Consider the following 14,949-nt stretch of genomic DNA (forward strand, 5'->3'; position numbering starts at 1 on the left):
ATACAATATTCTTTAGAGCAAAGGAAGAGGGGCCAATTTTAGGGAACTAACACTGGATTAGAATTTCTAGTTTTGTATCACAAATGCAGTTTGAATAGTGAACTTAGGTATTCGTTATTTTCCAGGAGTCTTTTAAACTATCAAACAGGGATTAATGTAATTTCAGTTGGAGGGCAGTGATAAAAATCAGGAGGTCCAGGTAACTAATCTGCAACTCGAAATGGTCAATCTGTGGACATGTTATGCATATTTTTATCATTGGAATCGAATTGTCATACCCTACGCCACAGGGTATTATGTCTTTGTGCATTTATTTGTAACATGGAGAAGGAAGCGAGATACGACCCATAGTTCCTTTTAATGATGTTCATAGAATTACTTTCTGGGTAGATTTATGCATGTTAGTCCGTCTGACCGTCCGTCATCTCTCCATGTATTTACAAAATGTAGGTCGCATTTATCATCGGATTGAGATGAAATTTTACAAACAATATTTTTTTTTGACCCAAGGACGAACCGTATTGAATTTGGTAAGATTCGGTGTAAACCTAGATATAGCTCCCACATGTATCTTTAAGCGATTTCTGCTTAAATGTGCACCAAATGGCAAATATAAGTCCAAACTGCCTGAATTTTGGCACATCTGACCTAATTCAGTCTAGAAACCAATTTGGTTAAAAATCGGTTCAGATATAGCTGTAGCTCCAATATATATATGTTTCATTCGATTTGGGGTTTTAAGTCCCTCACATGCATAATGTGCACTCCAAAACAATGATATTTGGTACCAGATAACTTATAGGGCTCAAAAATACCTCTGTCAAAATTTATAGATATAGGATCAGATTAGGATATACCTCCCACATATATATCTTTATCCGATATCAGGTTAATTGTGCTCCAAATTTGGTAATATCAGTCCAAATAGACTGAATTGTTGCGCTTCCGAATAAATGCATCCTAGAAAAATGTACTTCACAATTGGTGAAAATCGGTTCAGATATAGCTATAGATCCCATATATATGTTTTATCCGATTTTAAGTCCCCTACATGCGTAATATGCACTCCACAACAATGATATTAGATTTCGGGCATCAGATACTGCTCGAAAATACCTGTGGCAAATTTTATCGGGACAGTTAAGATTTTTATATAGGTTCTTCATCCGACTTTACGGCTATTGCTAAGTATATATGAAATATCAGTCCAAATTGAATAGATTTTTTCTCGGTCCGGTATTTATATTGCTCCAATAATGTTATTTGGTTCATACTTGGTATGATCTACTTCCCATAAATTAACAATATAAACTTTTTTGTTACGGGAGCTCTACTAAATACGCCTAGTGGTGTAGGGTATCATTACATCCGTATGACTACAGAGTCTATATATCATTTGATGCGCCTAAAAAATGCATCCATCGAAATAACGGTTTTAGACCTTAGGTCCCTTGGGACCTAGAGGATCCCTTTGGACCTAGAGGATCCCTTTGGACTCTCGAAGGTAGTATCCGATTTGATCCAAACTTGGTACATCGTGATATTATTGTCAAACTCAAATCGAGCTCGGTGATGGGTAATATAGGTCCACGCCTTCCACAAAAGGTCAACATTTTAACATAAAAAAAAAACGTCCGTATGGAACAAGACAGGATCATTCAATTTTCGTCAAATTTTACAAATCCCAATATTTATATCAGATACGATAGACCCACTCCATCCAATGGACAACATCGACCCACTCCATCATGTACCTCCCACACAAATGGTAAAAATTTTAAATAATTATTACTCTTATCCGATTATATTCAAATTTCACACATCCTAATATTAATATTAACACAAAATCTGAACTGCAGATGGGATATATTGGTCCACTCCTTATGGTGCGAAATAAGAATCCACTTCTGTTCAAATTTCACGAATGCCAATATTTCTTCCATTACTAGATCTGGTGTGAAGATGGAATATATCGGTCCATTTCCTCTGGTATCTCCCCCACAAAGCGTCAACATTTCGAATAATAAATAATCCTAAATTCTAAATTTCACACATTCTAATATTTCCATTAATACAAGAGCTGGTGTAAAGATGGGATATATCGGGCTCCTCCCCAAAAGAGAGGTCAACATTTTGAATTACTATAAAATTCATAACATGCGAAATGAGCATCCGATTATTTTTGAACTTGGCACTTTCCTGTATTTCTATAAACACAAAATTAGGTGTGAGGATGGAATATATCAGACCACTCCTTCTGGTACCTCCACCACAGTGGGTCAAAAATTTGAATAATTATATTTCTCATAAAATGCGGAATAAGTATCCGGTTCTCTTTAAATCTTACGCATGTCAATAATTTAGAAACGATAAATCTGGTGTAAAGATGGGAAGTATCGGTCCATTTCTTGTTGTACCTCCCCACAAAGGGTCTCAATTTTCAATATTTATATCTCTCACAAATTGCGAAACATTCCAGCGATGATTTTCAAACTTGATATATCTAAATATCTCTCTCAACTAGAGATCTGATGTGATATTCCTAAGCAACCTTATATCCACAGTAGTTATTTTATAATTTTGAACAAAAAAAAAAAAAAGATTTTTGTACCAGTTTGACATAATTATTTATTTTTCACAGTAGTCAGTTGATCTTAGTCGCAACTCTGGTCTCAGCTAACGAGTCAAACATTTGTGCCAAGCCATCACAATGTAGTTAGCTTAACAAGTACATGTTTGCATAATTAGATTATTTTAATTATGGATCACTGTAATGAATTGTAATTACTGCTTATTTTATATCATACCTCACACGAAAGCTCATTAAATCTACAAATATCACGTGTGGTCTCAAGTCAAATTAACTACACGATTTATGTATAACAAGTATTTTAATATCGTTAATGGATTCCTTTTTTCCATGACTGCATCTGTGTAATGAGAAATTTATATTAGACATTCGACTTTGTATGTAAGTCACAAATCGACACGCAATTTCCTAATTTTGTGTTTAAACATTCTGTTGAATTTATTTATATATACAGGTCTACAAGCTTTTAATACAATGATAACAAGTTAGATTTTTTTGTTTGGCAACAGTTTAAAATAAGAATTTGTAGATAAGAATAAAAAAAGAAAGCGACGTATAAGTTGCATTCGTGCACCATGCAACTTCGCACAACAAATAATTTTCGTTCTGTAACAGAAAGTGCTATGAGTATGTGAGAATGTTGTAAGTGTTACCATAGCTTAGTGGTGAATTTGAATTTCAAAACTGAACAATTTTTGATAAAAATTCTCATATGGCTATTTCCCTCATTGATTCCATTGTAAAAATCGAAGTAAAAGCTAGTTTCTATGTAAGGCTTAACTTATTAGTTTTTACTTATTTTTGATTCGAATTTTGATACGAGAAAAACTAAAATATTCTCTTTTATAAAATAATCAATATTCAATACACGAAGACCAGAGATTGATTATTTTAGAGGTGGGGATCAAAAAAAGATGTAATTTGTAACTACTCACGAGTAATTCCTGGGGCAAGGCATTGTTAAAATATATGTGTTATTAGTCCGATTTTTTCACTGGAAAGTATGGAAGATTAATGTTGACCAAAAAAAAATGTAAGCAATCCAACATGCCGAAACAGTAATTGCATGACTTTAAATCCTCAACAAATACCGAATATCGGGCGAACATACAGAGTGAGATGAAAAAACTGCAATAAACTTCAGACTATCATTTCCAGGCCATTAGTCCAAAAACTGTTAAAATTATTCCAGTGACAGCTAATTATATTGTTTACAAGCGTACAAAAATATTTTGGTGAGAGTATTCCAGAAAAAAAGTTATTCGCGATGGAATTCAAGCGTGATAGTGTGATTTATTTATATTTGGCTGTAAAACCACAAGTGGCTATCGTTACAGCACTCCAGCATTTAAATGTGAATAAATCTTTTGTATCTCGTACCATCGCTCGTTACCGTGATAATGGTAGCGTAGCACGACGTCAAGGAAGTGGACGGAAGAAAACAGCAACATCAGCAGAAATGGTTCGAAAAGTAAAGAAGCGACTTGATCGAAACCCGCGTCGCAATGGCCGAAATATGGGTCGTGAGCTGAACATATCGCAATATTCCATTCGGCAAATATTAAAAAATCAGTTCGGGGTAAAGCCATTGAAATTCCAAAATGTCAAAGAACTTACACCGCAACAGAAAGCAAATAGACTCAAAAAAGCTAAGAAATTACTTCGCTTGGCCGAAAGTGGTGAACTGGCGAATTTAGTTTTCTCCGATGAGAACACATTCGTTGTCCAACAGTTTGTAATCAAACAAAATGACCGTGTTTACTTGCCAAAGGGGTCAGCTGAAAATGTGCATCTTCGGTTGGCCACTAGATCTCAAGCGCCGGCCATGGTGATGATGTGGGCCGCCATAAGAGCCGTGGCATCTGAATAAATACTGAATATTCTCCCGAAAATATTCTGGACGGTGTGTTAAAGCCATGGACACGCAAACAGTTTCGTCAATAAATTAGCATCGGATCCTTTGATCGGATCAGATCTTGGACATTCCAGCAGGACTCAGCACCATCGCTCTCAGCACGTGCCACCCAAGAATGGTTACTCGCTTCATATCCAGCGCACAATGGCTACCAAAATATCCGGATACCAATCCGTTGGACTATCGTGTCTGGAGTCTTTTGGAAAGCACGGTTGGCACCAAAGTACCAATACCAAAGTGTCGATCACCTCAAGAAAGCGCTTCGCCGCGAATGGGCCAAAATACCGCAAGGCAACATTCGGGCAGCGTGTGACGGTTTTATTTGACGTTTGGGGGCCTAAATTCGTGCCAAAGGTGTTCAATTCGAACAAATCTAATTTCCGATATTTTTCATTCAATAAAATTTAAAAAAAAAATATATATATATATATATAAAAATTATGGCGTTTGACTTTGTTGTCAGAAAGGTACCACAAGGAGTGGGCCGACATTTCTGATCTTCACACCAGATTATATATTAGTAGAAATATTTTAATGCGTAAAAGGATCCGATGCTAATTTATTTCCTTTTTATGACCTCTAGATTTTTCTAAAAGTTGATCCATTGTGTGGAGAGCTACTAGAAGGAGTGGACTGATTTATCCTACCTTCATACCAGATCTTGTGTTGGTTGAAATATTTTGATGTGTGAAGTTTGAAAAGAACTGGTTATTAAAAATGTGTCCCTTTGTGGGGGAGATATTGGGAGTCGTCCGATATTATCCATTCTGGTAACGGACCTCATCTCTGAACTCGATTTAATTTTGATTTTAATATTAAGATGTAACAAGTTTGACAAGTATCGAAAGTTTTCGTGAATTTTAGTTTTATGTAATTCTTTTGTTCCTCTTCTATTGAGCTTACGATCTCGTCACTTGGGTAAAAAAATGTTTTTTGTCATAGAAGTTATTTTTTAAATAACTTCTGGGGAGAATATATATATATATATATATATATATATATATATATATATATATATATATATATATATATATATATATATATATATCGTCTGTAGCCAAATGGCTAAAGGCATAATTAAGAGACGACGAAATATTTTAACGCAGATCTAAGTCTCGGCGTAGTTATAAGACTGCTCACGAGAATTTACTATGATGAGATCAGCTTAAGACTTATGCCAATTTTTCACCAAAAAGGCGACCAATTTATATTTTTTTCTTCGATTCTTCTACAATTTCCGTAAACAGGGTAATAGGAATCAGTATGTACGTACAAAGTCAACAAATTTATTCGACGCATCTAGAGGTCCTGTAATGCTACCTACCAGTCAAATTGTAGTTCGTGTTTAAAAATGTAAATGTATAACTAATACGATTCTCACTTGATGGACACGCCACTTAGTTAGGCATGTTAGGAACAAGTCCTTTACATTGTATTCGTAATAATACAAAAATAAGGCTATACGCAAGGAACATTTAAGCCAACGTCATGCATTGGTATATGTATTAAACACCAATTGCACATACACATATTTCACATAAATTATTTAGTTTTGATAATAACAAGTCCGTTGTGCATTTCCTACCAAAGCCGACTAGTCGTCCACTTGCCTCTACTGCTACTGATGATGTCGAGGGAGTGAGGTGGGCAATGCAAATCTAACCAACTATTAAATCACGTCATTCATTCGTTAGCCAAGTTAAAACATAAAGTTTTTAACTTTCATCGCGATTCGTAATTTGCATGCATTTGACGTTGGCTGTTACACATTTTTAGTGCCGTTCGCCGTTGTCTTGGTTCGTTAATTATTCATTCACTTTTCTAATTGTAATGCCGTGTTTCCAGTCGCTGTTCACATTTGTGGCCGCATTGCATTTGGGGCTTGAGATTTCCAGTCGTTCATTGCATTTGGCATTTTGTACAATGAATTAGCATTGGAGTATTTCAGTCGGTACACTTTTGCATGACCTCGTTATGAGCGAAAATGTTGATATGCAGAAAACTTAATTAGCCTCAATTCATTGTGGGGGGGTCTATGACTCATTAGATCAGTCAAGCAGTTTGTTTGTGTTGATGTCTTAATATGTTGTTGTGTTAATTATGGAAGTTTGGAATAGTTTTGATTCTCTGGCTATGTCCCCAGGTCGAGGAATTTATGATCGACGCCTTTTTTGTAACAAGGACAAATCAAGGGCGGTAGTAGCGAGGTTTGTGTCTGAGAGTCAACATTTTCCCATTCACTTTTTTATAACCTGAGCCATATGGATAGAGAGGGTATATATAATTTGATATGGCCAAAACGTGCCTCATCGAAATAAAGACTTTAGACCCTACGTCTCTTTAGACCAAATTAGTTTCAGGACATTTGAAGTCGAGTAGGGAAGTCCGTCCGTCTGTTTGGCTGCCTTTTGCGCAAGTATTGATTCATACTTGGTACATCGATTTGATTCATACTTGGTACATCGAAATATTGTCAGAGATGGGCAACATCGGTCCACTCTTCTGGTATCTCTCCCACAAAAGGTCAAAGGAAGTAATCTACCTCATAGAAAGAGGAAGGACCATTCTATTTTGTGCAAAATCTGGCCCAATCAAGTCCCAATATTTTTGTCAGTTCTAGGTCAGCTGTCAAAATTTACAATATCTGCCTACTCCAGCAAGTACCTCCCATCTGGTCAAAATTCGGAATAATTATAGCTCTTATAAATGTGAAAAAAAATTGTCCGATTGTCTTCAAACACAAGATCTGGTGTGAAGACAGAATATATCGGACCACTTCAGTAATTATCTCCCCCACAAAGGGTCGACATTTGGAAGAATTTTAACTCTTATAAAATGTGAAATAATAGTCTTGAAATTTTGCCAATGTTTCTAACAACAAAAAAAAAAAAACAGGTGTGAAGATGGGATATACTGGATCACTCCTGCTGGTACCTCCCCCACAATAGGTCAAAATTTGGTATAATAATGTGTCACATAAAAAGCGAAATAAGCATCCGATTCTCTTCCTATTTTACTCATCCCAACATTTTTACTAACGCAAGTTCCGATGTGAAAATGATAGACATCGGCCTATTACTTCTGGTACCTCTCCAATAAAGATTCAAGGTTATTATGGGAGTATATTGCAATACTTTGCAATATACCTCCCATAATGTGCATAACATCAGATTTTTCCCAAAAAATGGAAAAATTTATGATTTTCTTCAAATTTTACACATCGTTATTAGATGAAGTTACATAAATGCTTTTTAAAATATATCTGCTTTCCTTAAAACATTGCCACATAAAACTGATCTTCTTTTCAAAACTGTTTCTTTTTTCACCTCAAAACTGGACTTCTTTTCAATTTTATCCAATTCGCAAAAGTTAAATTCGTAACAAAAAACAATTTCGCCGCTCCTCAATCATTAATCACGATGCATTTATGAACAATGATGACATATTCCCATTACGGCCATAAACAAATCACCATCAATCTGTCATCATTGTAATTGTCAAAATACAGTTTTGTTTTATTATTGTTTTCATCTTTTTATTGTTGTCTTGGAAAGCATTCAGATGACGGAAGGACGGGCTTAATCATTGCCTGATTTCATTTGGTTTCATTGTGTGCCAGTTTTTCTCGATTGTTTTTATGCACTTCTTGAAGATCTGAAAGACAAACGACTCGGTTCATTGTCTTGTCGCACAAGTCTTTTGTAAATCCTTTTACGATGATGATTTATGACTGGCAGAATATCATTTCAAACCAGGAAAGGCGGCAATGGAGAAAAACTGTTAGTCTCAAATGTCAATTGGATGATTGGTGTCGGTGTGTATGTGCCCTACAATGAGCATTCGAGAATTGAGTTAAATTTGGCAAAGAGTATGCAATTGTAGGACACTTAAGTTCCTGAGGATAGGGAAGTCCATACTCGATACTTTAATTTTTGATACTTTAAGTTTTAACCTAGATTTTCCATGACTCTCGATAGGAGTATCCCGTTTGGTCCAAACTTGGCACATCGTTATTTTTGGGAAAACTTACATATTTTTTGGAAATGGAAATCAGTCCACTACTTCTTGTACCTCCATCAAAAAATATTTTTTTTTTAAACCAACCTTGACTGGGCAAATTGAAATATTTAATATTATAATATTTAATAAGATTTAGGTGAGGTGCGGAATCAGATAGAAGATTATATATTTTAATAAAATTTTCAATAACTGATTGATCTGAAAATTTTAAATATTGGTGTTGGGGTCTCCGCTGGTGGGTAGGGTTAAAATAATGAGTTGGGTCTGTAAATACGAAAACTACTAAACAGTATTAACTTTGGATATTTGAGGAAGGAATAGATGTGGAAATCTGGAGTTTGGAGTAATGGTTTTTGGTGTTGTGTAGGATGGGCAAACTAAATGTATTAAAATCCACTAAATTCCGTACCATTTGGAATTATGTGAACGGATAGCGGTAAAATCTTGAAATTTGGTATGGCAATCAATTCTTAGCAATGGGATGTGGTTTTTAGAAATGTGTGCTCAATGTAAGTAAGAACTGTAGTAAATGGTACCTTACAATACCGGTTCGGTTGAACGGATGAAGCTGGTAATTGGAAATATTGATATTGTGGCCACTGCTGTTGGGTAGGGTTAAGATAGCAAGTTGGGTTTGGAAATGCGTTCAGCAAGCGTTTTAAATGGTACTGATATTGCTTGAAATCTGCAATTTAGCATTGGGGTCACTGTTAGTGTATGGGATTTAGAAATAAAGTTGGTTTTGGAAATGTGTACTACAAGTATACGAAAAGTACCTAATAGTACTATAGTTGGTACAATTTGGTATTGGGTGAACAGGTAGTGCTTAAAATGTGAACTTTGGTATTAGGGTTGCTGTTCATGTGTAGCCTGGACATATGGAAAACGTGTACTATCATTCTACGAAAAGTACTGAATTGTACGAAAAATACTAAATGGTACTTAATTTGGGAGAAGGAATAGGCCTGGAATCCTCAAAATTAATATTAAGGCCTCTGTTGACAATTAGAATTGAGATATGGAGGTGATTTTGGAAATGTGTACTATATTTGTACGATACGTACTAAATGGTACTAAATTTGATATTGGGTGCAGGAATAGAGCTGAAATTTGATATTAAGGTCACTTACAATAGTTTTTGACAAAGTACTAAATTGGGTATTGGGTGAAGGGTTAGAGTTGTAATTCTCAAATTTTATACTGAGGTCTCTTTTGGTATCTGAGATTTAAATATGGAATACGCTTTGGAAATGTGTACTATAATTGTACGAAAAATACCAAGTGGTACAAACTTGGGTATTGGTTGAAGGGATAGAGCTGTAATCCCGAAATAAACTATAATTTTAAGAAAAGTAGTAATTAGTAGTAAATTTGGTATTGGGTTAAGGAGCAGAGCTGAAACCCTGGAATTTGATATTAAGCTCACTGTTGGTATCTGAGGTTGAGATATGGAGATTAATTTTTTTTAGAAATGTTGACATTTAATATTGTGGTTAATTTGGGGGGGGGGGGGGGGGTCACACATGTAGACGTTTAAATAGTTTGTGGACTGACAAAATGAATGAGGGTACATTGTTCAATGGTTTTACCAATATCCTCCTCGGTAAACTTCAAAATGAGAGATTTTGAAGACTTTTAGGTTTAATAGGTAGACATTTCATTATTTTTCTTTCTGAAAAAGGAAAGTCTTGAATAATATGAAAAACCTTGAAGGTCTGAAAATTTAGTACGATGTATGAAGTTTTGATTAAAAAAAATTAACACAAATGTACATTTTTAAGGTGAACTTCTCGCTGACGAAGTAGCGGCCTTTTGTTAGTATAAAGGATTATAAAAAGTAAAGGAAAGTAGGAGCGATTCCGACTTTTTAAAAAAGGTAGTTAAAATGACTACTGTACCTTTGAAGACAATCATGTCGGCCCAATATGAATATCATTGGGTGTTCGGTACGAACTTATTGACTTTGATAACTTTAAATTAGTACTTATTTATCGACTTTTTGTCGCAAAATTAGTACTTATTTTGTATGACTTATAAAACTTAGTAATATGACTTGAAACTGTTGAAATTTTGGATTTTTAAGAGTATGAGTTAAGAATAATTCAGAAAGTATTTAAGCCAAAGTCGCTTAAAAAATGGACCGCTGTTTATACCCTCAACCATAAGTTAAAGAGAACCTTTTAAAAACAAGGTTTTTATTCTATATTTTAACGAATTAAATTTTCAACTGTCGATGAAAATTGTTGGAGAATTCAGTTAAAGTCTTCAAAATGTCATAAAGTGGGCGTTACAGTATGGAACGTGAACGCCAATTACAATTTTTGATCGCTTTTCTTATTATCAGATTCCGTTTGTAACTCCTCGAAATACTCATGTCAGACTCTACAAAGTATATATATTATTGATCAGCGTAAAATTCTAAGTCGATTTAGCGATGTCCGTCTGTCTGTCTGTTGTAATCGTGCTATTTTTCGAATGAATTGAGATAGAAGGCTAAAATTTTGCACAAATGTTTATTTTTCCAGAAGTCAGGTTAAGTTCGTACATGGGCCATGTAGGTCCACGTTTTCATATAACCCCCATATAACGGTACCTCCCGATATTCGGTTTTTTGATGATTTTAGCGACATTATTCACCGGAATTGTTTCAAATTTGGTATTTGAAGTTCGAAATTGATACTACATCCTAAGACAGAAAATTGTCTGTGCAGGCCCACGTTTTCATATAGCTCCAATTCAACGGTACCTCCCGACATTCCCTATTTTGATGATTTTACCGTCATTATTCACCAGAATTGTTTCAAGTTAAGTATTTAGAGTTCGTTATGGGAAATTTAGTCTGTGACAGAAAATTGTCTATGCAGGTTCAGGTCTTTGTATAGGCCCCATATATCAGTACCTCCCTATATTCGGTATTTTGACGATTTTAGGTACAATACCCACCGAAATTGTTTGAGATGTGGTATTTGAAGTTCGTAATGGATGCTACAGCCTGTGACAGAAAATTGTCAATGCTGGTCCAGGTCTTTGCACAGCTCCGATATAACACTACCTCCCTACATACGATATTTTTATGATTTCAGCTACATTATTCACCGTTTATTTCAAGTTTCGAATTTGAATATAATAATTTAATTTAATTTTAAAATTTTAATAGAATTTTTAAATTCGTTCCAAATGGTGGAACTTGTTGACTTGTTTTTCATTAAATTGATAAATCTTGACGCTACAAATATATAATTAATACAATAAGTAATAAATAATGGATCTATAAAAATGTTCAAACAATTTCGTCGAGGGAGAAAATTCTATGGGGCTATACAGAAACGTGGATCGATATACCTCATTTCTAATCCCACAAAAATTTTAGACATAACATCCTTATGATCACAATTTCGATCCCTACGAATGTTAGAGGATATGTTAATGTTGTTGCAAAATGGTCAGGCTTATCCCTTTATTGTTGTTTTTGTAAAAACAACGTTTGTTTATTAGTGGAGAACGATGGTAATGTTTACCAGGGGGTAAGGCAGGGAATACCTAGGTTTCGGAAAGAGCCACCAATCCTCATCAGTTCCCTTGTTTTTGTCTGGGATATTCTCCCCAGAAGTTATTTTAAAAATAACTTCTATGACAAAAAACATTTTTTACCCAAGTGACGAGATCGTAAGCTCAATAGAAGAGGAACCAAAGAATTATATAAAACTAAAATTCTTTTGGAAAGTCTTCTAAATCTTACAACCGCACTTATAAACATTTTCATCTTTCTCCACTTGTTATGCTTTCGTTCAACCTGAACGAAGTAGCATAACCATGTAAGTTGGTTTTGTCTGTTACAACAAAAACCCCTTCGTCGACCGTGCCTTGTCTATAAATAGAACAGTGTGGCTTGTTTGTTCGGGATACCGTAGTATTTTGTTGTTGCAAAATGGTCAGGCTTATCCCTTTATTGTTGTTTTTGTAAAAACAACGTTTGTTTATTAGTGGAGAACGATGGTAATGTTTACCAGGGGGTAAGGCAGGGAATACCTAGGTTTCGGAAAGAGCCACCAATCCTCATCAGTTCCCTTGTTTTTGTCTGGGATATTCTCCCCAGAAGTTATTTTAAAAATAACTTCTATGACAAAAAACATTTTTTACCCAAGTGACGAGATCGTAAGCTCAATAGAAGAGGAACCAAAGAATTATATAAAACTAAAATTCTTTTGGAAAGTCTTCTAAATCTTACAACCGCACTTATAAACATTTTCATCTTTCTCCACTTGTTATGCTTTCGTTCAACCTGAACGAAGTAGCATAACCATGTAAGTTGGTTTTGTCTGTTACAACAAAAACCCCTTCGTCGACCGTGCCTTGTCTATAAATAGAACAGTGTGGCTTGTTTGTTCGGGATACCGTAGTATTTTGTTGTTGCAAAATGGTCAGGCTTATCCCTTTATTGTTGTTTTTGTAAAAACAACGTTTGTTTATTAGTGGAGAACGATGGTAATGTTTACCAGGGGGTAAGGCAGGGAATACCTAGGTTTCGGAAAGAGCCACCAATCCTCATCAGTTCCCTTGTTTTTGTCTGGGATATTCTCCCCAGAAGTTATTTTAAAAATAACTTCTATGACAAAAAACATTTTTTTACCCAAGTGACGAGATCGTAAGCTACTTCGTTCAGGTTGAACGAAAGCATAACAAGTGGAGAAAGATGAAAATGTTTATAAGTGCGGTTGTAAGATTTAGAAGACTTTCCAAAAGAATTTTAGTTTTATATAATTCTTTGGTTCCTCTTCTATTGAGCTTACGATCTCGTCACTTGGGTAAAAAATGTTTTTTGTCATAGAAGTTATTTTTAAAATAACTTCTGGGGAGAATATCCCAGACAAAAACAAGGGAACTGATGAGGATTGGTGGCTCTTTCCGAAACCTAGGTATTCCCTGCCTTACCCCCTGGTAAACATTACCATCGTTCTCCACTAATAAACAAACGTTGTTTTTACAAAAACAACAATAAAGGGATAAGCCTGACCATTTTGCAACAACAAAATACTACGGTATCCCGAACAAACAAGCCACACTGTTCCAGGATATGTTAATTTTACTCTGATCAGGAATATATATTATATATTTTTTAGTATTTTAAACCATACCATTTAATCTTTGGTCGAATAATAAATAGTCAAATACTCTGTCGTCTAATACTTACAAATACTTTCTAGATTACTTTTAACAGCATTCCCGCAAATGGCAAATAATGGCATAATATGGCGGCACAAAGACAAAGAAGTCTAATATTACAATGTGATTATGGAAATGTAGACACAAATCTCGTCGTCATTCATTCGGCGCAATACAAAACTGCAAAGAGAAGAAGAAAAAAAAAAGAAGGAGTTCGTTTAGTACAAAATGAAAGTATCTGCAGACAATTCGTTAAGTCAACTGACAACATTGAACGTACGAAAAAACAACATGGTGAGGGGAATTTGGCTTATTTGTACCAAACATGTACGAGTATGTACGTATGAAGTCATCAACAACTTTTGTAGACCTCTTCATTTGGCTGGTTAGGTTTGTGCCTCCTTTAACTGTGGCTAATGAAGTTGAGTGTGATTGGCTAAAATCCAGAGTTTGAATTTAAACCTTAACTTGATTGTACTGGATACCGGTGAAAGATCAAAAAGACCAAACCAGCTTTAATACTGTCCAAATGGCCATAGTAGGTAAAGATGTGTTGGCTTCAACTGGTCATCGTTAGCGGAATTGGTGAGGCGGCGTTGTCTTGGTCTCCACTGCCGTTTTTCTTAACTTACAGCGCCATATTTTTCTTCGGTGAGGTCTTTCAAAAAGAAAAAAAAGCGTATCCACATTCACACCCTTCACTCCGTGGACAAGAGGAATATGATTGTATCAGCGGAGCTGTTGGGCAACTACCATAAAAATGCATCCACAGCTAAGCGTTAATAACAACGGCACGCCAAAAAGATCTCATGCAAGTTCAACCAAAAAATCGTCATAATCACTTGTGTGGAAATTCGACATTTTGGAGTTTTTCAGCCATTTTTGTTTGTATATCTGATTGTTGACTGAATTTTATCAAAAGAAACCTTTAATTTTTGTGAACTGTTAATTGTCAATCAATTATTTTGGTTTTTAACACATTTCAATTGGCAACAATTTCAAGAAAACAACATGGCCTACGCGACACTTCTGGCTATTGGGCTTAAATTGATAGTTTTGAATTTATGTGAAAAGTAATTTCAATTAATTTTTTTTCCAATGGCCATGTGTTTGACACAAAACTACTTCGATGGCGTACGTGACAACATTTCAATATTTCTTTGTGACAAAGTGTTAATTAAAGGTTTCCACACGACATCATAATTATCCATATAATGTCATGTGGTTTAAGTGTCTCATTCAGTATGTATGTTAATCCAAC

At 35.1% G+C, this 14,949-nt stretch overlaps 1 long non-coding RNA gene across 1 annotated transcript; it reads right to left on the minus strand.

The window, feature by feature from the left end:
• Positions 1-7,773: 7,773 nt before the first annotated feature.
• Positions 7,774-14,715, minus strand: LOC109612065 (uncharacterized). Its single transcript, XR_002194295.2, has 3 exons — positions 13,969-14,715; positions 13,717-13,868; positions 7,774-8,159 (listed from the first exon to the last, which is right to left on the minus strand). It is a non-coding gene; the product is annotated as an uncharacterized LOC109612065 (long non-coding RNA).
• Between the last annotated feature and the right edge of the window lie 234 nt (positions 14,716-14,949).

The sequence above is a fragment of the Musca domestica genome, unplaced genomic scaffold (genome assembly GCF_030504385.1).
Source record: "Musca domestica strain aabys unplaced genomic scaffold, Musca_domestica.polishedcontigs.V.1.1 33, whole genome shotgun sequence".
NCBI classification, from domain to species: Eukaryota; Metazoa; Arthropoda; class Insecta; order Diptera; family Muscidae; genus Musca; species Musca domestica.